Genomic DNA, 3,760 nt, shown 5'->3' with positions numbered 1-3,760 from the left:
TGCTGGGCGTCACATGAGGGTGACGTAGCCATGAGCGCAAAGCAGAAGTTATAGTGATATGAAAATGTGAGTAATTAAAAACCAACTAGCTAACTTACACTAGACAAATATATAAGTGCAAGTGAAGGTATTTAAAGTGTAGATACACATATTCAGAGCATAGGTAACCTAAATGCAGTCCAACAGGCTAAGTATTAATTATGCAAGATATGAAAGAGATTCCTACATTAATTGAAGTTTGTCAGAACCGTCGTAGAGTCTTCATAAGCCACTAGCACGAACGTCTAACTAGAACCTGGAGGGCCCAAAACAGAAAACGTAAGTGGGCAAAAACAAAGCTTTTTAAAACCATTTCTCTTTCCAAAAATAATAACCCCTCACCGTAAAACCCGTATAATTTCCCAGAAAATAATAATACATACGTATGTAGAAATCATGCTCGAGAGTAGTGAAAACCAAGTATATGTCATGTCAAGTATCTCAGCAATGAAATAAGTAAGTCAGGTGAAATAAATCAATGTAGACTGATATGTCAGCCAGAGTCACCTAACGTGACCTGTACGGCTAAGCCTATAGCTCATCTACCAATTCTAGCACACTAGTCGGAACCACTTAATGTGGTATGTACGACAGGCTGGGTTTAAATAAATACGCTCAAGTCCTATGATCACATGAAGGCTGTGCGAAGTATTGCAAGTCACCTACGAGTCGGAACCACCTAATGTGGTCTGTACGATAGGCTGGCACCTGCCTTGGATTCAAGGTGAGCGTGTGGTGCGAGAGGTGAACGATCACGTGAAGACTAGGCTCTAGCCTCAGGCGGAGCACTAACATCGGGGTGTAGGATAATGAACACTAAATGCATCTAAACATAACCATACACACTGTAATTACTATCATCAATATGCACTCACCTGAAGCTTAACTGAGCGTCCACATCATAATGGAATATGCATATTATTCCATTATGCTATGGACGCTCAGGTAAGCTTCAGGTGAGTGCATATTGAATCATGTAATAACTTCTCATACGTTGCTCAATTGGGGCATTTGAATATACCATTGTGGCCTACTCAACACCACGAGCATCCATATTTTTAGAATTTTTTTTTGATGTCTCACTCGTCGGCCATGCGCAGGCACGTGTCTGGCACACTGACGGAATCCCTAACGGCATTGGGGAATATTCCGTTAAATAAAAGCATATTCCGTTAAATTTACCTGACGTCGTTAGTATATTCCCTCAAAGTTGATGGAATATTCTCTATCTTTTCCCGTGGATTCGCCGGAGTCGCCGTCTGTTATGCCAGAAACTGGAAAATTTTAAAACCTTAGTTTCTAATTCGTTTTTCAACCAAATTTCATGAATTTTATATGGATTTGAAGCTCTTAAAGAATAGAACACAACCATACCTATTTGAGGTCCTAAAACCAATGAAAGACGGTCAGAATAATTCTTGGAAAATCCGGCCACCCCTGCAACTTCTCGAAACCACAAGTCCCGACGTCAACTCTGTCCCAATGCTAGTCTAGGGTCTCTAAGAAGTTGAATAAAAGCTTCCTCGAGCCTTAAAACCTTGTGAGTCGTCCACGATTCACGAGTCTCAAATTCCCATCGTGCGGGAGTTCGTGGAACAACGGCTAAATCTCACCAAAACTAGAACCTATGGGTATGGTTAGGTTCGAAAGCTTGAGATGGGTGTGATGGTGATTTCCAAAAGCTCGATCCGTGATGTTTTTGTGATGATTGGGTGTATGGGTGCTACGGTGTACGAATGAGGAAAGGTCGAGAAGGTGAGGGAAAGAAGAAGGATGCGTACGTGTGTGGGTGCATGTGTGTGTGCACGGGATTGGTTAGCATAAAAGGATCACAAGCCCTGATTGGGCTGTGTGATTCAGGGCCTAACAATTGGTTCAAATGAAATAAAACAAGCCTAAAAATTCTAATTGGGTCCAAGGTTGTAGGAAAAGAAGATGATTGGAAAATATGAAATAGTCAACCCAAAAATATAATTCCACCCAATCTCGCTCTAAAATCATCATAACATTTTTGTTAAGGAACCAATTCGCCCCTAACTCACGTCGATGCGCTCGTGACGTCGAGTGCGATTTAATTACATCAGCAAGAAAATCAATTTAAATTTGAACATGTACATCCACGTCACCAAACCTCGAGGGTATTATCGTCACTTTACATACTTGGGGATATATATGTGTGTGTGTGTGTATATATATAATAATAATAATAATAATAATAATTTGGGACGGATCGTCACAATACCAAGAAGGAAGCTTTGAGCTAATTCTCAAATATGTAGTACCAAAATATGAGGCAACATCATACCAAAAAGCAATATCCCAAGCACACCCTCCATGTTCATGGAACAATCAATTTCATCACAAAATAGCACCATACCAAGAAGGAAGCGTTAAGCTAATTCTCAAATCTGTATGACTAAAATATATATAGCTAGTAAGTGAGAAAAAACAAGAAATAACTAAAGTAGAAATTGATATAAATTTAGTGAACCATCACAACCAAAATTAGTACATTTTAATCAAGAGCTAGTCAAATGAGATAGATTCGATTGGCCATGGGATTGTACTAAGGAGTGCATCGTCGAGAAGAAAAAACTCACGTGTTGGTCGAGGTAAGTTTATCCTAGATACAAGTATCTCAAGGACCCAAACTTTCCAATGATTTGGTCCAAGTGGCACAAAATGCACCAAATCTTGAGGATTTATGCAATTTCAGCAAGTGCAACAACTTTTCTAGTCCTTGTACAATTTAGTAATTTGCACTTAGTCCCTTGAGGTTTAGGAGAATTATGATTTAGATTACCATAAGAGGCATCAAGGTTGGAAGATTTAGCTTGAGGCTTGGAATAAGTAGCATGATGGTTTGCTGAAATAGCATGGTGATTGGCTGAATCATTTGGTAAGTTTTTAGATCCTTGATGATTTGTGCTAACACAAGGAGACTGCCATTAAAGTAGACCATAATTTATGAGTTTGATGCTAATTTAATATTTAATAATAATAATGAAGTGTATGAAAAATGTACTTACCAAGTTAGTATTTTTCCCCATCCGTCCAACTAGTAAGGAATCGACAATATTTTTCAAATCTTCCAACTTTTTTTCCAGCATAATAACTTTCTCACGATTATATGTTTGAACACAGGTGTTGCACCAAACCCAAGTCCCCTTACTCTACCTCTACGTTCGGGTCCAAGTGCTTTGGCAAGAGCATCATTCTTAACAGAGTTTTTATCAACATCTATTATATTCTTATTTGCTTCTTGTATTTTTTTCTACGATGAAAAAGCAAAATGTTAACTTATAAAATAAAAACTATAATACTAATACAAGTAAGTATAAATTGTTTCATTCATTACCGATACAGTTGCAACCTTTTCATTTAAAAATTCACCAAATTTCCTTGTGTGCCCATAAATCCATACATCTCCCCTTGTTATTGCATCAGGTGTTTCACTTTCTCTTATCTACATCATTAGAAATATAAAAAATAAAAAATAAAACACTAAGAGAGAATATTAGATCATAGTCTTCATATAGCAACACCACTCACAATTATGTTAAAAAGTTGTTGTGATGATGCATCTACTGATGCTGCATCAATAATGCTGCATTTACTGATGCTGCATATGACTGATGATGTATCTACTGATGCTGCATATGGAGTCTACTACCAAGGTGACCCCTAAGGTAAATCTCTAGGGTAAGGCACATTGTAATAT

Source organism: Malus sylvestris, chromosome 13, assembly GCF_916048215.2.
Source record: "Malus sylvestris chromosome 13, drMalSylv7.2, whole genome shotgun sequence".
Classification (NCBI taxonomy): Eukaryota; Viridiplantae; Streptophyta; class Magnoliopsida; order Rosales; family Rosaceae; genus Malus; species Malus sylvestris.
This window is presented reverse-complemented; position numbering follows the sequence as displayed.